Source organism: Callorhinus ursinus, unplaced genomic scaffold, assembly GCF_003265705.2.
Source record: "Callorhinus ursinus isolate GAN/ISIS: 27379988/994484 unplaced genomic scaffold, GSC_fseal_2.0 scaffold10, whole genome shotgun sequence".
Classification (NCBI taxonomy): Eukaryota; Metazoa; Chordata; class Mammalia; order Carnivora; family Otariidae; genus Callorhinus; species Callorhinus ursinus.
In genome coordinates, this window is record NW_027397072.1 from 32,592,563 (window position 1) to 32,620,134 (window position 27,572).

The 27,572-nt window shown below is 37.9% G+C and overlaps 1 protein-coding gene and 1 non-coding gene across 4 annotated transcripts in view; one reads left to right on the plus strand and one right to left on the minus strand.

Annotated features, from left to right (window-relative positions):
* Nucleotides 1–27,572, minus strand: part of MAP4K3 (mitogen-activated protein kinase kinase kinase kinase 3) — a 186,282-nt gene that overhangs the window by 149,935 nt on the left and 8,775 nt on the right. The gene's annotated exons all lie outside the window — the stretch shown is intronic.
* LOC112821326 (small nucleolar RNA SNORD43) lies at nt 12,163–12,230 on the plus strand. The gene has a single exon (XR_003207396.1). It is a non-coding gene; the product is annotated as a small nucleolar RNA SNORD43 (small nucleolar RNA).

A 27,572-nucleotide genomic window follows, 5' to 3' on the forward strand; every position in this document is an offset into this window, starting at 1 on the left:
AAAAAGGACTGAGATCTCAATTACTCTTCAAAATATTTCCTTATATGCTCTACGTAAAACCTGAAAAGTTTAGTATCCATAAGACTAGAGCCTTTTAAAAAGTTCAGGATGATGGATATTATGTTTACTGTGTAGAATATATGTATACTTACTATTAAAATATCAGAAAAGCAAGGAAGGGAAATACAAATATTTTTATACTGACAGCCCCCCTGGGTAAAATAAAAGACAATTCAGTTTATGTTTCTGAACTCTGGGAATATTATTTCACTCAAGACAACATGCTTTAGCTTCAAGCCCCAAATTTTTAAAAGATCAGAGTAAAGCACTTTTCATAAAACAATTTCAGCAAAAATACTATCCCCAAACAGTGCCCTCCCTTCACTTCTTATAAGAAACCATTCCTATTTGCCAGGGAAGTAGATCTTTATTTCTAAAATATGAAAAGACCAGAAAACTCTTCAAGTAGGGCCTACACTAATGCAAAGTCTTGGTCAGCCACACTAAAAATCTGCCAAGAAACAAACTAGTGAAGTCTTATAGATTCCCTATACTTAATATTTGTATAAAGAAAAAAATAAGAACTTGATTATACCCAATGAAGCTTCTATGAGATATATTATAAAAATACTATTGTACTATAAAAAATATTACTAAATTATTCAAAAACACATGCACCAACTCAGTTATTTGACTTAACTAAATTACATCACATACCAGTAAATGTTTGGACTTCATATCACCCTTAATACATTCACCAAATAAAAACCTTCAAATTTCAAATCAAATATATTATTCTTTTTCAACTTGCTAGGGTTCATCATACTACATATCTATACCAGAAAAAATGTATAGTGTAATAAACAAGGTCTTTCAACCAAGATTTTAGCATCCCCCCCAACCCCCGCAAAAAAAGCAAGCTATTTAACACAGACCACCTCTTTCAAATGGGCTCTAAAACAATATTTAAAATTCTGAACACAAATCTAAGAGAAGTCAGTAAGATGGTAGGCTATAAAATGAACATACAGAAATCAATAGCCAATATGTATATATGTAAACAACAACAGAAGATTTAAAGGAAGAAAATGCCTCATTTCCAATAGCACCAAAACTGTAAAATATTTGTATACTTTCATTTGACCAGAAATGTGCAAGCTTATAAAGAAAACTTTAAAAACCTTTAAAAATGAAAATAGAGGGGCGCCTGAGTGGCTCAGTCAGTTAAGCATCTGCCTTCAGCTCAGGTCAGGATACCAGGGATTGAGCCCCACACTGGGCTCCCTGCTCAGCGGGGAATCCACTTCTCCCTCTCCCTTTGCCCCTCCCTCTGCTTGTGCTCTCTCATGCTCTCTCAAATAAATAAAATCTTTAAAAAATAATAAAATAAAAAGAATCATTCTTTAAAAAATGAAAGTAGAATTGAATGAAGAAAAAGCTATAATCATATTCTTGGAGATGTAAACATCACAAATGTGTCAACTCTTAAGGTAATTTATAATTTACACAAATCCAGGGGCGCCTGGGTGGCTCAGTCATTAAGTGTCTGCCTTCAGCTCGGGTCATGTACCCAGGGTTCTGGGATCAAGCCCCGCATCGGGCTCCCTGCTCCGCAGGAGGCCAGCTTCTCCCTCTCCCACTCCCCCTGCTTGTGTTCCCTCTCTCGCTGTGTCTCTATCAAATAAATAAAATCTTAAAAAAATAATAATAATAATTTACACAAATCCAATAAAAATGCCAACTTGTTTTTCCTCCAGGAACTAGACAGGCTGATTCTAAAGATCTTACTGAAAAATAAACAAGCAATAATTACCATGAAAACCCTGAAAAAGAACAATGAGACAACAGCTCTAACAGATATTAAAGTTTCTTATAAAGCCTCAAAAGGTAAAACAGAGTGTAAGTGGCAAATAGAGAAACCAATGGGACAAAATATAAAGTACAGAAATAGACCCATATAAAGAATTTCTAAAAACAGAGAAGACAATCTGACAGAAAAGTGGACAAACTACATGAAAAAAGAAATACAAATGGTCCTTAAATATACAGATAAGATGCTTAACCAAACTCATGAAAACAGAAATGCAAGCCAAAAAATACACCGAGATAGTATTTCTTATCTGATGGGCAAAATCTGATGGAAATCCAACTACTCTCTAGTCAAGCTGTAGGGAAATGGATGCTCCAAGGACCCTTATACATTGCTGGTGGAAAAATGTACAACCCTTACATGAAGGAAATATAAAAAGACCTTTCAAAATTATAGATGCCTTTACTCTTTCACTTAGCCAACACATTTTCTAGGAATCTAATAAACAAGACACCACAAACATAAAAAATAACACATAAATAAGGTTACTGACTATGAAATTGTAATAGCTAAAGATTGAACACATTCAAGTAACTGGCAACAGAGAATGGTTTGAATAAACTATGGCATCTACACACAACTGAATACTACCCAGTTTAAAAAAAAAAAAAAAAAAAGGAAGATCTTTATGTACAGATATGGAGAGAGAGCTCCAAGATATAAACCTGAAAAAGAAAACAAGGTGAAGAACAGTAGTATGTTATCTTTTGACTAAAAGGAGGAGGAAATAAAATAAGTATTTAAATTAGCTATTTGCAAAAAGTCTGGAAGAATAAACAGAAATTAGTAAAAATAAGGACATGTAATGGGCTAGAGAGGAGGAGTAGATGAGATAGGCAGGACCAAGACTCCTCAGAGTACACTTTTTAAAAATAGCATTCTGATTTTTCAACCATGTAAGTACATACATTCACTATTCAAAAAACTAAGTTAAAAACAATTAAATTTGAAATAGAAAGATGAAAAGAAGGTGACCTGGCTGATACTTGGTCAAAAAAATTTACTGGATCATGGTTTAAGTCTCCTAGGTGATATTTAAAAGAATAACTGTGGGGCGCCTGGGTGGCTCAGTCGTTAAGCATCTGCCTTCGGCTCGGGTCATGGTCCCAGGGTCCTGGGATCGAGCCCTGCATCGGGCTCCCTGCTCGGCGGGAAGCCTGCTTCTCCCTCTGCCACTCCTCCTGCTTGGTTCCCTCTCTCGCTATCTCTCTCTCTGTCAAAATAAATAAATAAAAAAGAATAACTGAAATTACAACAATACTAATCACTGTGTGAAACATCAACATCACAAATATAATCATACTTGTCTGTATGTTCACACCAAATTTTAAACGAATCTATTAAAACTAGAGAACAGTCTTAACTTTGAAAACTCATGTTGTACTATGCAGCAAAAAAAGCATACTGTTCACCTGTTCAAGTTTATAGTTGCACTCTATAGGTCAACAGAAGTCAGCAAGAGGAGTAAACACTTGTGACAGGCAGTAAATACTTCTGACAACATAAAGGTTTTAGTAACAGCCTGCTCCGTGCAGATCAGGCTGGGATTATGCTAAAACAGCAGCTTTAGACCCAATCAAGGAATGAAAGCATAAAAGGAAAGGCCACTTTCAGTACCTGCCACGTTCTCTTCTAATACAACAAAAAAGGACACAGGAACCATCTTGCTTCCATCTTTGGGTGGCTGAAAGTTTTGCTTAGGACCAGAAGGAGGAAATAAAAGTTTACATTCAGCACCTCACTCACAAGTGAAAGTGGATCATTTTTAGAGGGGCGCCTGGGTGGCTCAGTCATTAAGCGTCTGCCTTCGGCTCAGGTCATGGTCCCAGGCTCCTGGGATCGAGCCCCACATCGGGCTCCCTGCTCCGCGGGAAGCCTGCTTCTCCCTCTCCCACTCCCCCTGCTTGTGTTCCTGCTCTCACGTTGTCTCTCTCTGTCAAATAAATAAATAAACAAACAAACAAACAAACAAATAAATAAATAAAATCTTTAAAAAAAAGAAAAGAAAAACTGTTTTAGGAACTTCATTAGTTAAATGAAAGCTAAGACAAACAGGCTATATTCTAGTAAAGGCTGCCCCAGCTCCCTCGGAGCGGGTCAGATAAGCCTGGCAGTGACTTCTGGAGAATCAGAATCTAAGTCGTAGCCACACCACTCAGAGAAATCGGAGTACTTACATAAAAACTGTGCCAAGAAGTTAAGGGCTCCTGTTACAAGCACACGTTTTAGTGTTTATTACAAGAGACTGCTCTCTAAGGAGGCTCTTTGTTCTCATATCTAAGATCTAGCTGGGTAAATAATATTTATATGGGGAAGGGTTTAATCTGATTTTTAAAAAAGGTATTTTATATTTCTGGGAACACTTAAAGGCACGCTCATAGAAGAAAAACAAGCAGGTGAATTTAAAAACAAGAACCCAATCCCAGGGGCACCTGGGTGGCTCAGTCGTGTCTGCCTTCGGCTCAGGTCATGATCCCAGGGTCCTGGGATTGAGCCCTGCATCCGGCTCCCTGCTCCATCGAGAGCCTGCTTCTAACCTCTCCCTCTGCTGCTCCTCCTGTTTGTGCTCTCTCTCTCAAATAAATAAAATCTTAAAAATAAAAAAAAAAAACCAATCCTGTGGCAAAATAAGCAGATCCTTTACTCAGACTTCTCCTATAAGCTCAAGACCCACAACTAGACAATCCCACTTGCCCCGCAATATACCTCAACCTAACACTTTAACCCTTCCCTGCCATTCCCCACCTCTCCATTCACAGAATTATAAATGTCCTTTTATTTCTGTTTCCACTCCTCATGCCCTGGAGTTCTGGCCACCATTATCTCTTCTCTGCAACACTAACAACAGTCTCCAGCCTAGACCCTGACTTGACTTTACAATCCCTGCATCTAAGACTTCACTTTTATTAGCATAAATTGCTTGTAACATTCCCTTATGAGTTTTTAAATATTTGCTATATTGGTAGGTATGCCCTCTCTCTGTTCCTAATAATAATTAATAAAAACTATTTACGCCTTCTTTTTTTATGTCTTATGTGATCTTGTTAGAAACTTATCTTTCTCACATATCTTTTCAAATACAAGGCTTTAGGTTTTATTAATCAACTTTTTAAAAATTTTTCCTTCCGGGGCGCCTGGGTGGCTCAGTCTTTAAGCATCCGCCCTCGCCTCAGGTCATGATCCCAGGGTCCTGGGATGGAGCCCCACATCAGGCTCCCTGCTCCACAGGAAGCCTGCTTCTCCCTCTCCCACTCCCCCTGCTTGAGTTCCCTCTCTGTCTCTGTCTGTCAAATAAATAAATAAAATAAAATCTTTAAAAATAAAAAAATAAAAATTTTTTCTTCCTATTTAATTCCTGTCCCTCCTTTTTATTTACATTTCTTCCAGTGCCTATGAGTTTACTCTGCCCTTTTTCTGATTCTTTGGGGTGAATGCTTAATCTTTTTATTTTTTGTTCTTTCTTGTTTTCTGAGAAACACAACTGTATAAATCAGACTGTATTAATACAGTCCTGGGTAATTTTCAGGGTTTGTAAACTATACATCAGCAAAGCTGGAAAAACTATTTAAAAGTATATTTCAGGAAGAAATCATAAGAGAGAACCGCAGTGACCTTGAGTTTGGCAAATTATTTCTTAAACACAACAAAAATAGCATGAATAGGAGTCATGAGTGAATAAACAAATTGTGTTATACCCCTACAAAGGAACAATACACAGCAATAAAAAAGTAAAAAACTACTAATACATGTAACAAGGACGAATCTCACAATAATTAAGTAAAAGAAGCCAAACAGAAGAGTACATACCTTATGAGGCCATGCATATAAAATTCTAGAAAATGCACACTAATCTAAACTGACAAAAAGCAAATCAGTGGTTCCCTGGAGACTAGTTAGGAACAAAAAAGAAGATTACTTGGGGGCATGAAGAAACTTTTGAGGATTACACATATATTTATTATTTTGACTGAGGTGATGGCTTCACAGGTATATACATATGTAAAAATTTAAATCATACAATTTAAATGTGCAATTTACTGTATGTCAATTATACCTCCATAAAGTATTTTTTAAAAAGAAAAAAGAAAACTTCAAGGTCACTTCCCCCCCACATTGCAACTTTTCTTGGCATTCTCAAGCTGAATCTGTATTCATACCACATCACAGAACTTAAAATATACTTCTAAAGTAAAATCACAGTTGTTATGCTTATTTGTATGTCTGTCTCCCTGTTAAGACTGTGAGTTCCCAGAATGTCTTATTCATATTTTTATACCCAAGACATAGTAGAGTAGTGCTTTTGCATATTAAGTGTTCCATACATGTACAATTAACTGAACTGAATTTATGTTTAATTTTTAAAAACCAAATGCAGAGTCTTGAGTAAATGAAATTTGGCTTGAAAATAGGTACTAGATGGAAATATGAAAGGGAATCAAAGATGAGCAATACTGCAAAGCCTCAATGAAGATTCACTTGAAACTGGATTCAATGCTTCAGTATAAACACTGAGCCAATCTGGATTTATCCAGAAAAATTTAGTGTGAAGAGCAGAAATCAGAAGAAAAAGTAGATACTGCAATAAACTCAGAGGTAAAAACTAAAGAAGACAGAGCAATTTAACACTATGGACAGAGACAGACTAAGAATAATTACCCAGATTCTACACGGAATTGGTGGTTATGTTAGAGTCTATATAAATGCCTGTTTACCAAGTACTATAATAAATGTAAAGACAAACCTCTAATTCACAGGCACTAAGATAAAGACAGTGTGGTTAAGGGAAGGAATAGCTTTAAGAGGGTCGACAGTGCATAAACAGACAGTTTCCAAGTGCTAGTTCCAATAATGCACTGAAAATAGCAGAGAGGCATTTCTATTGCTAACGGTACTTTGAAAACCTCCCCATGCACTGAAACACAAAATGCTGCACAGGTTTATGTCCAGCATTTTTTAGTTTTTTCTGATTATATCAGAGAGATAACTTTGGCTAATCTCTTTGGTTTCAATTACACCTAGGTCTGGGTGAGAGGACAGTAATTTAGAATAGTGGAAGAAGGCCTACTACTCTGTCTTTTAACAATAAGGCTGATTTCTAGTTCAGGAACCGGCCAATTGCATTATTTAAGTAAAAGAGGCAGAAGAATCCTAGATGGATGGGCATGATACATCACAAACAGCCAGAACCAAGAATTCTGAGTTCCCTCTATTCATGCAACAACCTGTGCCCAACTTTAATAATTTAGAGTAATATAATCACAACAAAGCAACTGGTAATATTGAAAAATATCTTAGAATTTTTTTTAAAGCTTTATTATCTACATAAATTTTGGTTCTGTGCCCATACATTACAATAACAAATTCTGAAACCATTATAGTTATTAAACTCTAACAGCCAAGAATCTTATTACATGATTTTAGAACAAACACACAAGTGTATGAAGAAAAACAGAATTTGTCTTCAAGAGACAAACATTAATTTACTTATAATAAAAATGATATATATTTTTCTTTTTCTTAAGTAGGCTCCATGCCTAGCATGAAGCCCAATGCAGGGCTTGAACTCACCACCCTGAGATCAAGACCTGAGCTGAGGGGTGCCTGGGGGGCTCTGTCAGTTAAGCATCTGCCTTAGGCCCAGGTCATGACCACAGGGTTCCTGGATCAAGCCCTGCGTCAGGCTCCCCGCTCAGCAAGGAGTTTACTTCTCCTTTTCCCTCTGCCTCTCCCCCCGCTGTTCTTTTTCTCTTTCAAATAAATAAAGTCTTAAAAAAAAAAAAGACCTAAGCCAAGATCAAGAGTGAGACACATAACTGACTGAGCCACCCAGGTGCCCCTACAAATATGGTATTTAAAGGATTCTTTTTTTAAAAGGTCTTTGGTTGTGGAGTGCCTGTGTAGCTCAGTCAGTTAAGCATCTACCTTCAGCTCAGGTCATGATGCCAGGGTCCTGGGATCCAGCCCTGATCCAGCCCTGCATCGCACAGCCTCAGGTTCCCTGCTCGGCAGGGAGTCTGTTTCTCCCTCTCCTCCTGCCCCTCCCCCTGCTCATGCTCTCTCCCTCCCTCTTTCTCAAATGAATAAAATCTTTAAAAAAAAAATAAAAGGTCTTCGGTTGAAGATCATAACTTAATACTTTTAATAATATGAAATATAAAAACATTTTTCTAACTTTTGAAAAGCTTTCTAACTTCTCAAAAGTGAAACTTTCTAACCTAGCAATTAAACCAAAATATAGGAAATAGCCATTTGAAATACATAAAAGCTGGAGTGCCTGGGTGACTTAGTCATTTGAGCATCCGACCCTTGATTTCCGCTCAGGTCGTGATTTCAGGGTCATGAGACTGAGCCCCCTGCCAGGCTCCGTGCTCAGTGGGGAGTCTGCTTCTTTCCCTCTCTCACCCTTTGTCTCCCCACCTTGCACGAGCAACACCCGCTCTCTCTCTAAATCTTAAAAAAAAAAAGAAATATATAAGGGCTATGTGGTATAATGACATTAAAGGAACATATATATCATAGTTATTGATACTAATGTTCTAGCATTGCTCTTTTATATTATTTTTCCATTCAAATGAAATATATCCACACCATATAATGTACATAGGCATTAGGTAAAACTTTTAGAAATAATTAAATGTGTTTAAAAGGACTAAAAATTTTGATGTCACTATACCGTTTTACTTAAAGTTGTAGATAAATGGTCACAACCCAATGTCATTTTAAATACAGGACGATAATTAAACAGTAATTTTTAAAAGTAAAGTATACTCTATAATTTTATGCCTTTGAGAGTGAATTTCCTGAGTACTAGAAAATGGACATCCACATCCAAGAAGGAAGTCTTCACGACCTCTATTTTTAGTTAAAGCTGTTATTTGAGATCTAATTTAAAAGCTGAGTACAGACAGCCAGTAAATTTGACTCCCTTACTGCTGGCACAATACAGATGTTTTGCCTGCATTTTTCCTATTTAAAAATGATACCACACAGTTACAGTGCACAATCCAGATTGAATATACCAAATTACATTCCCTCTCTTAACTCCATTTCACTATGTAAAAGAGAATGGTGCATGATTTCAGTGTCTTTTTTGGTTATTAAATACTTATTGGGAGCCAATTACATGCCAGGTGTGGTACTAGGTGTCGGAACACAAAGCTATTATTAGCTTACACTTCATGTCTTTGTTATATGGTAAAACTACAATATTAGAATTCTGAAAGTCCACTCTCCCGGAAGACCAGGTGAGACTGGTGAGGCTGTGACAAAGTAGACAGGACTAGGGAACCTTGATCCAGCAAGGGCGTCATCATTCATCCAGTTTGGTACAGACACTGTTCTACCCATGAGCACACAAGTCTTCCAGAGTTGAAAAAGTAATTCTATGGGCAAGAAGAAGTGGGATTATTAGCACTGAAAAAATGTGAAGTCTGCAGAAAGGGAAATGGAATGCCTTCAGATTCCAAGGATATCTGCTACCACATTTACATGGTGGCTAAAAGGAGTAGGTTTAAATGCCTGACAAGTCATCCCTTATGGCACTCTAGAGAGTTCTCAAAGTCCTTTCACACTATTTAATTTTAATTTTCCTGAAATTATAATTTTACATGGAAAGGAACTAGTAAAGGTAAACGAGACTTTTAGCAGTAGGCTAGCCCTGCATTTCCCAAACTGCATTCTGTGGAACTGGGATATTATAGTCATTAGGTAAAAGAATAAATAAATAAATTTGTTAAGTTCATGATCAACTAATTTAAGAAAATAAATCAAAGTTAAAAAGTACATCTACTACAAGACTTCTCAGAGTCTTCACTATGCTACTATATAATGCAAATCTCCAAACGGAGGAAGGGGATAGTATCAGTTCCCAAACTCATTTGGTCACAGAATCCTTTAATCTTTTAATTAAGTATCATTTTAAGCATCTAATGTTCCAGAAAACAAACTCTGCACTAATGTACTAAACAAAATAAGAAGAATCAAGTCAGAGGAGAACATACTTCCAGAGGCAAAATCTACCAATAGCCAGAAGGTCAGAGACCTCAAAAAAAGACCACAAAATAGCTCCTGAGAAGGCCAAAATGTCCACCATACCTGGCTGAAAAGTCAATGCCATCTTCCCTTGGATATAGACACTGAACAATTAAATGTAGCAATTAATGGCTTCCTCCAAAATATTTACTGAGCGACTACATTGTTCAAGGCACTATGCTAGAAGCTAGAGGTGTAACAATGAATAGTATGGAGAAGGTCCGTGATCCTATAAAGCTTAGATTCCAGGGGCACCTAGGTGGCTCAGTCGTTAAGCATCTGCCTTCAGCTCAGGTCATGATCCCAGAGTCCTGGGATCAAGCCCCACGTGGGGCTCCCTGCTTAGCAAGCCTGCTTCTCCCTCTCCCACTCCCCCTGCTTGAGTTCCCTCTCTCGCTGTGTCTGTCAGTTAAAAAAAAAAAAAGCTTACATTCCAGTTGAAGGACACAAAAACAAGAAAATACCAGATTGTTTAGTGCTATGCAGGAGGGAAAACAAAAATGTGGATGATGTAGTAGAGGAAATATGACTGAGTCGGGCTGATATTACAAAAAAAGCCTAAAATAAATGAATGAATACAGGCTCAAACTTAGGTAACAATAAAGAACAGGAACAAACAGGGGCACCTGGCTGGCTCAGTCGGCAGAGCATGCAACGCTTGATCTCGGGGTTGTGAGTTCAAGCCCCATGTTGGACGCAGAGCTTACGTAAAGAAAAAAAAAAACAGGAACAAATACTATCGCAGTTACAGTTAACACTTATGAAGTACTTAGTATGTGCAGGGTACTATACTAAGATTTAAATGCTTTATTATTTAAACCTCACAACAACCTTGTGAGGTAAGTAATATTAATCATTCCCCCATTACAAATGAAACTGAGGTACAGAGAAGTAAATTAGGTGCTCAAGGTCACAAAGCTAAAAACCAGTAGAGCTTAAATTCAAATGCAGCAATCTAGGTCGACAATAAATTCCTACTTGGCCATCAGACTGAGCAGTATCTACTTGGCAGATACCAAACTGCCACTGCAATAATTTTAAAGATTTTTTCCACCTTCTCAATGTCTATTACATATAACTAATTTCTGTCTACCTGCCTGAAGTCACCAGTAGAGAGACCCAAGAAATGATTATATGTGTTTTCTTCCCCTTAGGAAAAGCAGAAACTGAATCCTGACATACAGATTTACCTAGGTTATAAAGAAATTCATCAAAGAGCACACTGTGGGAGTAAAAGACCCAGGCTAAATTCCTTGAATGAGAAGAAGAAAAACTATAGCCCTAAGTGGTTAAGTAACCAAACCACAGTCATTTACTAAGTAACAAGGGAGCCAGGAGCAGAACCAACCTTAATGTGTCTCCATCATTATCCTCACGCCTTGACCACGGGGACCAGATCAGCACAGAGGACGGACTGAACTGGGTACAGAATCAGTGGGGAGACTATATTATATTCTTACCAACACCAAAACAACGTATCTGATACCAAATATTATGTGAGTGGTAATTCATTAAATAATGGTAATTTATTTATCCAAAATTAAGACCTAAATTGAAAAAGACTCATGACTACTGTCGCCAACAGATTTTGGAAGAACTAAGAAGTTCAAGAGGCTATGCGCAATCCCATAAGCCAAGTGCAATGGTCTCTAACTTGGGTATGGTTCACAACCAGATTTTCTTTTCTGTCAAATGACAGCCTGTACTTGGTAAAGTCCAAAGTCCTCCAGGATGTGAGGTGCTTTTTTAGAGTTATGGTTCTCAAACAGTTCCAAATGTATGGCCATCATTTAAGAATCATGTGGTCCAACTGAAGATGCATCAAAATTAATGATTAAAGTTACATTTTCTACACTAACTGATCTGACTTTGCTTAGGCAACAGGAGAAATTTAACATGCTCCACACTAAAGAAATGGGACTTATTGGCACACACAAAAAAGAGCTTTCCTTTTGCACTTATTGGTAGACAAGCAATAAATACAACCTAGTTTCAACTCAATTATGACTTAGTTGAAACAGGTTTATGAGACTAAATGCCCTTAAAACTGAGTGGGAGAAAAAGAGTAAAGAAGAGCAGGGAAAATGGAATTATGGTGAAAACAAGGCAACTGTGCGCATTATTTCAATGAGAATTAAACCACATTCTGATAGTTTCTAATGGTTTTAATGTCTCTCCAATCTTTACAAGTTAATAATGTTAGGCAGAAACAGTCACCTTTGGTTTCCAGTAATAGCAGTTAACATAAAAAGAGAATTATACAGAGATGATGAACTCACTGACGGGGGGACAGAGACTCTGTGCTGATTGTAAAAAAAGAAAAAATATATATAAATAAATTATAAATCAACATTTGGAAGAGTAAATTCCATCTATCACTATCTTGTCTCTGATTTTAAGACTCACATTTAAGTCAGACTGGTTGTACAACTTATTGAATTGTATACTTTAAATGGGTGAATTGTATGGTATGTGAATTCTCTCTCAATAAAGCTGTTAAAATTTAAGTCAGATGCTGGGGAGAAGGGGACAGCAGTGTTTGAAAACAATGCTCCAGAACAGCTAGGCTTTTCTATATAAGCTGACCAATGAAACCAAGTGCTAAACAGGCGCTGGTGAAACAGAATAGATTAGATGTTTCTGGCAGGTTAATAAAGAAATCCCTTCAACTGATTTGGTTCTTGATCAGCAGCCAGCTAAACGCCTTTGCTAACTGCAATCCTGACCCACTCCTCTCCCCTCTGTGCAAGAGACATATGTGAAGAGGGTGAGAACCACATGCTTCTACCAGAAGGAAAAAATAATCTTCTGGCAATTGTGGTGGGGTGGTTTGGGGGGGGAAAGCTGTTAATTCCAGAACATTTTCAAAAGCATCAACTACTTTCCTCACAAGCACAATCTCCTCAAAAACCAGAAGAAAACAAACTACCTTATCTCCTAAGTATAAGATCCATTTCTCCACAGTGGCTTTTTAAGGAAATTTACTCTTTTCTAACCACTGTACCTTCTCTTGTTCAGGGGGAGACTTGGGATTTTTCTGATTATCACTGAATCACTTCTGCCCCTCCTTGGCAGAAAATAATACTTTTCTAAAAATTAGAAACAAACATGACAGATGTATAGCTCCATGTTCACACACCTACTTTTGGCAGTGTAGCCAAATGCATGGACCCCACAGGCAGACTGCTGCTCTGCCATTTACAAGCCGGGGACTCCTGGACTACAGCTTTTTGTGCCCCTCTCTTCTCATCTGTAAAAAAGGGACAATTACAGTTCCTACATTATACCACGGATTAATTTACTACCAATTTTGGTCTTACCAACACTTCACACGTGGTATATAGTAATAATAATAATAACTGTCATTATTATTTCAAAGAGTGAACTGGCAACTTAAAAAGTATGAGAACAGTTTGGTTTGAAAACTTACAGAGTTATGACAATTCTTTAAAAGCTATACAGATATACTGAGAATGAACAAATATGTAAATGGATGGCGAATGGCGGGAGCCAGGTTTCTCACTAAAGGAGAAGGAGGCTACAGATAAGCAGTGGGGGAAGGCTAGAATGAACCATGTGGCAGTAGATTAGATTTGGAGACAGCAGTATGAACTCATGTTCAGCTTAAAATAGATACTGTTAGATACAGAAATAATTATATGTATGTATAGATGGGTTAGTTACATATATATTTAGCTAGGTTAGTGATACAGTAATTTAGTAATAATTTCTTGGCTCTATGCACTGAGAGGGCCTTGAAGTAATACACACCAGTAACAATAAATACACCCAAAGCCTGTATCATGTTCTTATTCTATTTCCACTAAAAGGAACCAGGGATCCTTAGAGAAATGGCTGGTTATAAGGCTTGGGCAGGGAATATACATGATGAGCCTGGAACATCTATACTGCCAGAAAGTCAGGAATTGTTAAAAACAAAAGGATGGACATCATCAAAGGGAAAAACAATAGACAACCTGAAAGAGCTCCCAATGGCTAAGTTGAAACAATGTGAACAACTTGACTACTGGATTATAACCCAAAGTATAAAATAAATATCCATAAATCTATTAGATATAAAATAACTAAAGGGCAAAAATATAAATCTCCATACAGAGGAATTCCAAGTAACTTATGTAGTTACTTCCTCCCTCAAAAAGATAAAACTTAACCCCCTAAGTGTGGGGCTGAGTTTGGTGATTTGCTTTCAGAACGCACAACATGGAAAAGTGGGAAAAAATAACCTTATATAAAGTATAGAAACCTAGAAAATATTACCACTGTCAGGTTACCATCACTAGCGATAAGTCATGTTAATTAGCATGGATACTTTATCCTCCCCAAAATTCATAACCCAGTTTAACCATGAGAAAAACACCAAATCTAAATTGAGAAACACACTACAAAATACCCGATCAGCGCTCCTCAAAATTGCTAAGGTCATCAAAAACAAAGTCTGTGAAACTGCCAAGAGACCAGAAAATTCTGCTTAAAAAGATGATGACTAAATGTAATATACTATCCTGCAGGGATCCTGGGACAGAAAAGGGACATTAGGGAAAAACTAATGAAATCCGAATAAGCTGTGGAGTTTGGCTAACAGTGACATGCTAACTGGTTCCTTAGTTGTGACACACGCACCACGGTCAGGTGAGAGGTTAACAGAAGGGGGGAAACTGGGTCAGGAGTACGACAGAAACTCTAGTATCTTTGTCATTTTTTTTATAAATCTAAAATTACTCTAAAATAAAGTTTATCTTCAAAAAATCTTAACTAAAGAGGGGCACCTGGGTAGTTCAGCTGGTTAAGCGTCTGCTTTCAGCTCAGGTTGGGAGCTCAGGGTCCTGCTCAGTGGGGACTCTGCTTCTCCTGCTCCCTCCGCCTCTGCCCCTTCCTGCCCGAGCACATGCGCGCGTGCTCTCTCTCTCTCTCTCTCTCTCCCTCCGCCTCTGCCCCTTCCTGCCCATGCACATGTGCGCGCGCGCTCTCTCTCTCTCTCTCTCTCTCAGGCTCTGCCCCTTCCTGCCTGTGCACATGCATGTGCGCTCTCTCTCTCTCTCAGGCTCTACCCCTTCCTGCCTGTGCACATGCGCGCGCTCTCTCTCTCTCTCTCTCTCGCTCGCTCTCTCTCAGGCTCTGCCCCTTCCTGCCTGTGCACATGCGCGCGCGCTCTCTCTCTCTCTCTCTCTCTCTCTCTCTCTCGCTCTCTCTCAGGCTCTGCCCCTTCTTGCCTGTGCACATGCGCACGCACGCGCTCTCTCTCTCTCTTTCAGGTAAATAAATAAAATCTTTAAAAAATAATCAAATGATGATCTTAACTAAAGAATTCAACAATTTAAATATTTTTTTAATGTTATGAGTTTAAAAGGGTGACTTTAAATCTTGGCTGATAAATAAAAAGGTATTTGTCTCCCAAACAGCTGATCATATCTGGTAAATAAATAATTTCTGCAAACAATGTTGCTAAAAAATAATTATATCCCATAAGCTTAGTTTCCAGACTTTTCTAAGAACCAGCAAAATAAGTTAAATTATATTTTTAAAATACTTTGTCTAAACTCTTGTAAAACACAGTCTAATTAAATTTCACATGTTTTATATGATCACTTCTTATAAAAGTTGTTATAGAAATACTCTTTAAATTTTAATTCAACTACTGCATAACATGATACAAACAGCTGAAGAAATCTCAACACAAACAATTTAAACCTAATGTAAAAATAGCAACTCTGCCCAGTAATTAACAGAAACCTTCAATTTTGGTTTTTGAAGGAAAAAAGTTTGTAGAACCTCATATAACCACAGTTTACTGAAGGAAAAAAAAAAACTCAACATTCCAAATCAAAACCTCTTCCTAGTAGTGTTATCAACATCACAGCACTAACCAGAAACAGGAGACCCCAAAAGAAAAATGTCAACACAATGACTGAAATAAAAATGACAATGACTGACATTACTGTTCAAGCTGAATGACATTCAAAAAACAACATAACTGTGTGTGGCAGTTTTCTACAATAGGCTTTATAGTCTCTACTTGATGCTCTTCGAAGGTTTGGGGTTTAAGTTTTTATTGAAGGAAGGAAGGGTGGTGGAGCATGCGGTGAGCAAGGAATAAAGAAGGGAAAGATGAACAGGTTTTAATAATGACACTGTCCATCCGGTTTATCACTCAGCACCTTCAATGCTTTCTTATTTTCGTCAACTTTGTCACTTCCTAAGAATGACATGGAGGGAGAGGAATACATAGGGACAGTGAGAGATCAAAAGTCATCTATTCCTGAGGCACTATAAGGATAATAGGAATCCAAAAATGGATTTTAAGGATGTACAGATGTTAAAAGAAAACTCATAACAACAACAGTGGGTAATCTTTACCTGTATTTACTCCATTAGTTTTACCTGTCTCAACTAAAAAATATTCAGAAACTTGCAATACCAAACCTTTTCCTGAAGACTATAACTTCCACAAACAAGTATACTTACATCGCAGGTCTTTTGTATGGTATTTCATTCATTCATTTAATATGCCTCAAAAGAAAGCTTGAAACCATGAATCTTGAATTCCTTGGATATTAAAAGTGAAAAGAAAGTTAGATAAGAGCTTTTCTTCCTGGGGCACCTGGGTGGCTCAGTTGGTTAAGCGTCTGCCTTTGGCTCAGGTCATGATCTAGGAGTCCTGGGATCCAGCCCTGCATCGGGCTCCCTGCTTGGCAGGAAACCTGCTTCTCCCTCTCCCCCTGCTTGTGTTCCCTCTCTCGCTGTCTCTCTCTGTCAAATAAATAAAAATCTTAAAAAAAAAAAAAAAGAGCTTTTCTTCCTTTGAAAAATAAGGACAAAAGATGTCCCTTACCTATGCTCCCATCACTGAATAATTCCTGTTTTCAAGTGTGCTCTTTAACTATAACTCCCTATCAGTCCCTTCAAATCTACTAGTCTACCACTTCAGGGGCAGAGAGGTGAGGGGGATGGGACAACACCTTTCTACTTAAATGTATTATATCTCAATCAACTCGCCCAAAATCTAACTCCACATCTCTCTTCACTCAACTTCTTCTAGGGCATCTATGTCCAAAACTTCCCCTGTTAACTGAAGTCACATCATTACCATTCACTCTTGGATAGGGACAAGACATTCCAGATAATATGAAATATCAGACTGAAGATTATTTGTCCACCCTACATCACACCTGCCTATCCACCATGGGACTAAGTGGTCCCTGCCATGAAGTAGCTCCTTATCCACACTTCAGTTCAAACATCTTCAGTGGTTCCTTTATTTCTATCATATTTAATTTGTCCCTGGAGACAGTTTCTCAAGACATATTTTGGTCTCAACTACCTCTCTGTAGCAAACAGTGACTACAAAGCATAGGTTCTGGAGTTAAGACTGCCTGAAGTCAAATCCCAGTTTTACCACTTATTAGATGTATGACTTTGGGCCTATTCTTGACCTTTCCTTTTGTGCCTCAGTATCCACATCTATAAAATGGAAATAACGTCTACCTCATGCTTCTGAATCACCTGCAATCAGGATTCTTTGCCAACCATTCCAACCTCTCAAGAAAATGACTCTACAGACAGCATGAATATCCTCCTAACTAGACTCATTGGTCTCCCAGTACTTACCTCCCCTAGTTCTCTGCTGTATTTGACTCCAAATTGCCACTTTCTATTAATCTCAAACTACCTGTGTTTGAATATGAACAGTCAGAGGGAAGAACATGTAAAGACACCAAGAAAAGAACAGTCATTTATAAGCCAAGGAGAGAATCCTCCTAAGAAACTAACCCTGCCGACATCTTGATATCAGACTGCTAGCCTCCAAGAACTTCGAGAAAATAAATTTCCATTGGCTAGGCCACCCAGTCAGTGATTCTTTGTTAGAAAGCTCTAACAAACTAATACAAGAACCCAGAAACAGATTTACACAAATACAGTCAAGTGACCTGTGACAAAGGAGCAAGGGCAATATTGCAAAAAGGATGATCTTTTCAACAAATGGTACTGAATCAACTGGACAACCATAGGTTGTAACAAACCAAGGTTTGTTACCTTCCTTCCTTCTGCATAGGTAGATAGGAAGGAAGGAAGGAAGGATCGACCTGGAGAAAGAAAGAAATCTAGACACAGACCTTATACTTCTCCCAAAATTAACTCAAATGGATCAAGACCTACGTGTAAAATGCAAAACTATAACAAGTTTTAGAAGATAAATGAAAATCTAGGTGACTCTGGTTTGGATTTGGAAGTGAGTTTTTAGATATAACACCAAAGGCATGATCAACAACCACAAAAAATCTGATAAGCTGGACTTTGCTAAATTAAAAAACTTCTGTTCTGCTAAATACACTATAAAGAGAATGAAAAGACAAGCTACAGATTGGGAGAAAATATTTGCAAAACACATAGCTGATAAAGGCCCTATATCCAAAATATACAGAGAACTTTTTTTATTTTAAGATTTTATTTATGTATTTGTCAGAGACAGAGTGAGAGAGCGTGCACAAGCGGGGGGGGGGGGAGCAGCAGACAGAAGGAGAAGCAGGCTCCCCGCTGAGCAAGGAGCCCAATTCGGGACCATGACCTGAGCTGAAGGCAGATGCTTAACTGACTGAGCCACCCAGGCGTCCCTAAAATATACAAAGAACTCTTAAAACTCAACAATAAGACAACCAATCCGATTTTGAAAGGACAGAAGATCTGAGCGAACGCCTCATTAAAAAAGATATACAGATGGAAAATAAGCGTATGACAAGATGCTCAACATCAGAGGTCACTGGGGAACTGTAAATTAAAACAACGATACCACAACACACCCATTAGAATGGCCCAAATCCAAAACACTGACAACATCAATGCTAGCAAGGATGCCGAGCAACAGGAACAGGATGTGCTGCTGTTGGGAATGCAAAACGGTGCAGGCGCTCTGGAAGATAGCCGGGCAGTTCCTTACAAAGCTAAACAGTCTTACCACATGATCCAGCAATTGCACTCCTTGATATTCACCCAAATGAGTTGAAAACTTAGGTCCACACAAAAACCTGCACACGGATGTTTACAGCAGCTTTATTCATAACTGCTAAAACCTGGAAGCAACCAAGATGTCAATCGATAGGTGAATGGATATGTAAACTATGGTACGATCATACACAGGAATATTTATTCAGTGATAAAAAAGCAAATGAGCTGTATCAAGCCACAAAAAGACTTGAAGGAACCTTAAATGCATATTGCTAAGTGAAAGAAGGCAGTGTGAAAAGTCTACATGGTGGGCCATCTGAGTGATTGTGTCGGTTAAACATCTGCCTTCGGCTCGGGTCATGATCTTGGGGTCCTGGGATGGAGCCCAGTGTCAGGCTCCTTGCTCAGCAGGGAGCCTGCTTTTCCTTCTCCGTCTGCTCTTCACTCGTGCTCTCTCTCACTCTCTCTCTCAAATAAATGAATAAAGTCTTAAAAAAAAAAAAGCCTACATACCTATGACCTAATTATATGGCATTCTGGAAAAGGCAAAACTACAGAGGCAGTTAAAAGATCAGTGGTTGCCAGGGGTGGGCTCAGGGGGTAGAGGTAGACTCAGATAATTTTCAAAGCAGTGAAAATACTCTATAAAATACAATGATGGATATATATCTAATACATTTGTCCAAGCCCACAGCATTTACAATACCAAGAGTGAGCCCTAGTGTGTAAACTTAAATCCATTAATGTAATAGACTTTAGTTAACAATAATGGATCAATACCATTTTGTTAATTTTAACAAATGTATTGCACTAATGCAAGATATTAATAGGGGTATATAGGAACTCTGTACTTTTTTTTAGAGAGGGAGGAGGGGCAGAGGGAGAGAGAATACCAAGCAGGCTCCACACCCAGCGTGGAGCCCAATGCAGGGCCCGATCTCACAGCCCTGAGATCATGACCTGAGGCGAAACCAAGGGTGGGATGCTTAAGTAACTGAGCCACTCAGGCACCCCAGAGACTCTGTATTTTTGCTCAATTTTTCTGTAAACCTAAAAACAGCTGAGTCCACAAAAAACAGAAGTAAAACCCTGGGTACCATAATTGAAGGGAAAGGGAAAAGCAGGGTTGAGGCTTCCACCAACAGGGGCACAAAGATAAAAATAGAAGGGATGGGGAAGGGGAGAAATTGGCCTCTGCAAACTAAATGTTTGAGGTTTTAAAATTACTAGAGGATAGGTGAACAGATCTTGGTACAACTCAAAACAATACATTGGAACAGAGATCCCTGGATAAAACTAGGGCCCTGGAAAGGACTGTGCCCTCAGTAAAGTAAAAATAAAAACAAACAAAAAAAGCGACCCACAAGCACAGGAGAAGGATAACAACAAAGTCTGTCTCTGCTTGGGCTCTGAGTAGGAAGAAAGAAAAAAGTCCCTTAAGAATTCAAACCCAAGAGCCCAGCTGCTCATTTGGGTTGGGGGTTCAAATGTGCATTACCCATAACGTGTGGGGAATTCCAAACAGAGAAATTAACATAAAGATCAGTCTCATACCAAAGAGACTCATGAGGTTCCTGGAAGAAGCAAACGCAAAACTGTTTTGGAAAGACACCCTCACAATTTGAGCCACAAAAAAATCTTACCGAAAAAACTTGATGAATTCAGAATTAAAATAAAAACCTACCGTGAGTCAGCAAACACAACAACAAACAGCAAGATTAAAAATCCTCAAAATCTGAGAAGAGAGAATGGTAATTTAAAAGAGTATGTTAAGTATGTTAAAATAATCAAAGTTAGAAAAAGGAATCAAAACTCTAAGAATAAGAAACCATGTAAAAAAAAATACACAGACTTGAAAAATAATAAAACAGAGCTTCTAAACATAGAACTATTAAAATTTAAAAAACAAAAGGGGCACCGGGGTGACTCAATCGGTTAAGCATCCAACTCCTGATCTCAACTCAGGTTTTGATCTTAAGCTCTTCCATGTTGGGCTCCAAAACAAAACAAAAAACTGAAGTGTGCTCCACCCCACATACCAAATTGTATGTTGAAGTCCTAACGTCCAAAGTGATGGTGTTTGGACATGGGGCTTTGGTATATAGTTAGGTTTAGATGAGGTCATGAGGATGGGGACCCTCATGCTGAGATTAGCGCCCAGAGAGCTTCCGTCATTCTCTGCCTTGTCAGCATAGTGAGAAGGTGGCCATCTGTAAATTAGGAATTTCTCACCAGAAACCAACTGTGCTGGCACATCCTGGTCTTAGACTTTCAGTCTCCAGAACTGTAAGAAAATAAATTTTTGTTGCTTAAGCCACCCAGTCTATGATACTTTGTTTTGACAGCCTGAACTAAGACAGAATCCAAATGACCAAATCTGAAATAGTTTGAACATCAAAATAAATTACAGTGATGAATTAGAACTCAATGAAAAAAATAAAAATCCGTAAGTCCAAAAATAAAGTAAAAGCTCTTCATCACAATAGAATGTCAATAAATGCAGAAGAAATTAATGGAATTAGAAAAGCACTATTTCACACCATAACAGTATTAACTCAAGTATGACTCATCAATGGACATTAAAACTAATGGTGCAAGTTAGATGGGGAAGGAGATACTATACAGTCTTAAAATCTCCCCACAAATTATTTAACTACAAAAGGAAAAAATAACTTTATACTGAAGAAACCTGGCAGATCCATGTAACCAAGTGATCAAAACTAATACCAATAATGGAACAAGTGAGCATCACATGATTCCTGATATTGAGAGGACACATCACTTACATACATTTCTGCCAAAAACGCATCACCTGAATTTGAACAAAAGAAACACCAGATATACCAAAAATGAAGGACGGTCAACAAAATAAATGATGTGTACTCCTAAAAAGTGCCAGTGTCTAGAAAGACAAAGAAAGGCTGAAAAACTATTCCAGATTAAAAGAGACTGAAAAGTTTTGGAAACTAAAAGTGATGTATAATCTTGGATTGGTTTCTGGATTAGGAGGAAAAAGCTATTGTGGATATCATTAGGACCATTGGTAGAAATCTGAATAAGACCTATAAATCAGATAACAGTATTGTATTAATATTAAAATTTTCTGATTTTGATAACTGTACTGTGGTTTTATTTAAGTGAATATATTTATTTTGAGAAATATACATTGAATGTTTATGGGTAAAAGAGTATGATGTCCCAAATGGTTCAGATTAAAAAAATATTATGTACAGAGAAAGAAAATGTGATAAAGCATATGTGGCAAAGTGTTAACCACTGGTGAATGTGGGTAAGAGTGTAAAAGAGTTCTTTGTATTATTCTTACAATTTTCCTATGAGTTCAAATTCCCCCCCAAAAAAGGATTTTTTAAAAGCAACAAGAGATTATACACAGACACAAATAAAGATTCTAAATATATAAATCGTAATACAAGACACAGAATAAAGAGTTGGAAAAATCATGACATTATGGGATATGGTGAAATAAAGAAATATCCTCTCTCTCCTATTGTATGCTTTTTTTAAAAGTCAATCAGAGAGAAAAAATAGATTAGCTACAAGAAACAATTGATAACAGACTTCTTTTTTATCATTTTACTTTATGACAACAGACCTCTTAGCAACAGCAACAGATAACCAGAAGACAACAGAGTATCTTCAAAGTTCTGAGAGAGGGGTGCCTGGGTGGCTCAGTTATTAAGCGTCTGCCTTCAGCTCAGGTCATGGTCCCAGGGTCCTGGGATTGAGCCCCACATGGGGCTCCCTGCTCCACTGGAAGCCTGCTCCTCCCTCTCCCACTCCCCCCTGCTTGTTTTCCCTCTCTCGCTGTGTCTCTCTCTGTAAAATAAATAAATAAAAGTTCTGAGAGAAAGTTAACTGTCAACTTGGGAGTTCTATACCACGCTAAATTATGATTTGAAAGTAAAGACACAATAATGACGTTTTCGAGAGGAAAAAAAAAAGATTGAATTCAGCTTGCACAGTCCCTCAGTTGAAATAGAAAGAAACAGAGAAAGAAGATAAAAAAAGAAAGACAGAAAGAAAAAAAAGAACCCTTCCAAATAATGCTCACCAGGAGAAATAGTGAACCCAGAATGCAGGAGTACAATGCCAAGACACAATGGTAAGCAAGGAAATTGAAAACACATACGGGTAAATGTAAAGGAGAACTGTATAAAATAATGTTAATAAACATTAATCAGGGAGATATAAAACAATGTAAACCAAGATAAGAAACAACACAAAAAGGAAGAGGCAACTGAATTAGGCATTCTGAAGTCCATGTACTTACCAGAAAGAAAACAGATTTTTTAAATTATTTTTTAAAAGATTTTATTTTATTTATTTATTTATTTGACCAAGACACAGTGAAAGAGGGAACATAAGCAGGAGGAGTGGGAGAGGGAGAAGCAAGGTCCTTGCTGAGCAAGGAGCAGGGTGTGGAACTTGATCCCAGGACCTGGAATCATGACCTGAGCTGAAGGTAGACACTTAACCAACTGAGCCACTCAGGCAACCCGAAAACAGAGATATTGATTAACATTATGCATGTTCAAATTTTAAGGTAACCACCAAAAGTGTAAAAATAAAATGTATAACTTTTAACTCAATAAAGGAGAAAGAGGAGGAAATAGAAGAAAATGCACTGAATAACATCCAAATAGTGACTTAAGGTTAGAAAGACAAGACTGGCCCTAATGAATTTGGAAAATTTTATACTATAAACCAAATGAGTAAATATTCTTCAGTTGGCATTCATTTGTCTGTATTTTAGGTATCTGAAACATTATCCATCACATTTCCTAATATGGACCCTTTCTTTGTCAGAATGGCTGGCTGTAACCTCTGCCCACTTTGGTCCCACAGCAGTATTTTTTTTTTTTTTGAGATTTTATTTATTTGTTTGTTTATTTGAGAAAGACAGTCAGTGTGAGCACATGCAGGGGGAAGAACGGGGGAAAGAGAATCTTTTTTTTGGGGGGGCGCCTGGGTGGCTCAGTTGGTTAAGCGACTGTTTTCAGCTCAGGTCATGATCCTGGAGTCCCGGGATCGAGTCCCACATTGGGCTCCCTGCTCAGCGGGAAGCCTGCTTCTCCCTCTGACCCTCTTCCCTCTCGTGCTCTCTATCTCTTTCTCTCAAATAAATAAATAAAAAAATCTTAAAAAAAAAGTTTAATAAAAAAAAAGAATCTTTTTTTTTTTTTAAAGATTTTATTTATTTATTTGACAGAGAGAGACACAGCGAGAGAGGGAACACAAGCAGGGGGAGTGGGAGAAGGAGAAGCAGGCTTCCTGCGGAGCAGGGAGCCCGATGCGGGGCTCAATCCCAGGACCCTGGGATTATGACCTGAGCTGAAGGCAACCGCTTAACCGACTGAGCCACCCAGGCGCCCCCCGCGGAAAGAGAATCTTAAGCAGACTCCACACTGAGTGTGGAGCCTGATGCGGGTCTCAATCCCACAACCCTGAGGCCATGACCCAAGCTGAAATCAACCAGCTGAGCCACCCAGGCGCCCCCCCACAGCAGTATCTTTACCCATACTTTATAAATATAAAATTCTCTTTTGGAATTGTTTCCTCCACAGTTCTTTACAAATGCAAACCCAATATTTCATTAAGTCCTAGGTCAAGATATGCTCTTCCAGGAAGTCTTTACCAGACTAACCCCAGCTGATCTTACCTTTAAATTGAATTTCTGTAGAATTTATAGTATGTCGTTTTTTTGTTAAAATCCTGCCTTAGAAATGTTCCTTAAATGTTCCATTTAGGCATATTTTGTTTCTTCAATCTGAACATAAACTCCTCCAAATCATAAAGAAATTTTTTAAGATCTCCTAAACAATCTGGCACAGTGTTGATTATTCATTTAAGGATGAAGCAAACTTTAAGTTATTTTTCTTCAATAAGTTCAAAAAATATGAAATCTGCAAAATATGCACACATAAACACATATCTCATATATAAAAATATCTCAGGTTTTTAAAGACTTTGTTTTCATCTTTAGATAAGAAAGCTAAAGTGAACAGATATTTAAGTCATTTCCCATTTTCTTTTCTTTTCACATTTGCCAATTTTAAAAGGAGTCCACATACTCAGAGCTAAAATGTACAAGTCAAGTGAAAGGAAGTCAGACATCACTAATATGGAGAAGATTTTAATAAAAACTGAAAATGTGCCCCACATTCTGATTACTGCACCATCTTGAATAAGTATTACATAATAACTATCTTTTACTACAATATTAGAAGAAAACGCTAAGAATAAAATTCAGAAGTTAAAAGAAAAGCAAAACATCGATAAGATAAAGATCTAAATAAATGGACAGAAGTAACATATTCATACATTAGAAGACTCAAGGCTGTTAAGATCTCAAACTTCCACAAACTGAGCTGCAAATCCTACATAATCCCAATAAAACCCAGCAGGCTATCTACATGATAAAATGTCACAAAATTATGCACAAAGATTAAAAAAAAGAGAGCGAGAGCATGAAAAAGTGGTGAAATCTAAGGTCTAGTTAATTGCACTGTGGCAATCAAGCTCCTGGTTTTGATAATGCACTACAGTCATATATAAAGATGTCACTATTGGGGGAAGCTGGATGTTCGGTATATAGGAGACCTCTGCACGCTTTTTGCAACTTTCTATGAGTTTATAATTATTTCAAAATAAAAAGTTAAAACATTCAAAATCCCAGCAGACATTTTTATATAATCTGAAAAGTGATTCTAAAACTCATATGGAGGCTGCCTGGGTGGCTCAGTTGGTTAACTGACTGCCTTCAGCTCAGGTCATGATCCCAGAGTCCCAGGATCAAGTCCTGCATTGGGCTCCCTGCTCAATGGGGAGTCTGCTTCTCCCTCAGACCCTTCCCCGTCTTGTGCTCTCTCTCTCAAATAAATAAAAATAAATAAAATAAAATCTTTAAAAAAATAAAAATAAAATTCATATGGAAAAAAACAAAGGGGGCACCTGGGTGGCTCAGATGGTTGAGCATCTGCCTTCGGCTCAGGTCATGATCCCAGGGTCCTGGGATCGAGTCCCGCATCGGGCTCCCTGCTCCTTGGGAGCCTGCTTCTCTCTCTGCTTCTCTCTCTCTCTCTCTCCCTCTGTCTCTCATGAATAAATAAAATCTTTAAAAAAAAAAACAAAGGACTTAAAATAAATGGAACAATTTTGAAAAAAATAGAACCGAGTTGGAAGACTCACTACCTGAATCCAAGACTATCCATAAAGCAAGGCAGTGATGCATTGGCAGAAGTACAGCCACATGGCTCAACAGAACAAAACAGAGGTCAGAATATCCCCATACATGTATTGTAAAAGGTGCTAAGGCAATTCATTTGTAATTCATTTACATGAAGTTCTAAAAGAGCTTTTACCGTGACAAATCAGAACAGTGATTGCTATGGGGGAGAGGGGTGTGAGACTGACTGGGAAGGGGCATGAGGGAACTCTCTGAGGTTAAGGAAATGTATCTTTTTTTTTTTAAAGATTTTATTTATTTATTTGAGAGAGAGAGAGAGAGAGAGAGAGAGAGCACATGAGGGGGGGAGGGTCAGAGGGAGAAGCAAACTCCCTGCTGAGCAGGGAGCCCGATGCAGGACTCGATCCTGGAACTCCAGGATCATGACCTGAGCCGAAGGCAGTCACTTAACCAACTAAGCCACCCAGGCGCCCAAGAAATGTTGTATCTTAATAAGGGTGTGGGTTACACAGTTTTATGTATGTCAAAACTCTTCTAATTGAAACAAGATCTATACATTTCCCTGTAAGTAAACTGTAATTTTATCTTAGAAATATATAACAGCATACAAGCTTTATAAAATATTTGTCTATAAAAAAAACAGAAAAAAATACATCAAAATACTCAGTACTTATCTCTTGGGAGTTAGATCATTATTTTTTAAATTATTAATTATTATTTAAAAACATATATGTACACATAATATATATCATAATAAGAACAAAACAAGAAGATTTTAAAACTATATGTCACGATAGGGGCGCCTGGGTGGTGCATTCAGTTTAGCATCCAACTCTTGGTCAGATGGAGAAAGAGGGGAAAATGCACTGAATACCATCCAAGTAAGTCTGTTTGAGACCCTCTTCCTTTCCCTCTGCCCCTCCCTGCTATGTGCTCTCTCTTTCTCTCTCTAAAAAATAAATACATCTTTTAAAAAATGTACGCCCATCTTTTAAAAATATCTAGCCCATATTCTACTGTTCCACTCACTAATTCTTACATCATTACCCTCCAGATCTGTAGCACTGTTCGACAGGAAGACATCTTTGCAGGTCTTCTAGTAATCCGTCAGTAAGAGCTGGGAGAAAGGTACTGACCCTTATCAATTTCCATTAGTTCTAAAAACACTGCTAAAGAATCGTTACACTCCATAGAAAATGGAAAAGTCACTATTAGTGTTTCTTTAGAGAAATTACTGCAAGAAAATAATGAAACGAAATCTCATAGGTATCTTTATTTTCTCATGTCCTAACTTCCACCATAGCTCCTCCCTCTCAACTTTACTGTCTTTGTAACTGACATCATTCTCCCCACTACAAATGTATTTGAACCAGTATCTTATGTGATCCTCAGTCGGACTTAAAATTTTGAAGTCCTTTTCAAATCATCTTTCTCCATCCTCATATTTCTTCACAAAGCCCCATCAAATGTTTCTTCAAGATGCTTCTCATCAATTCCTTTTCA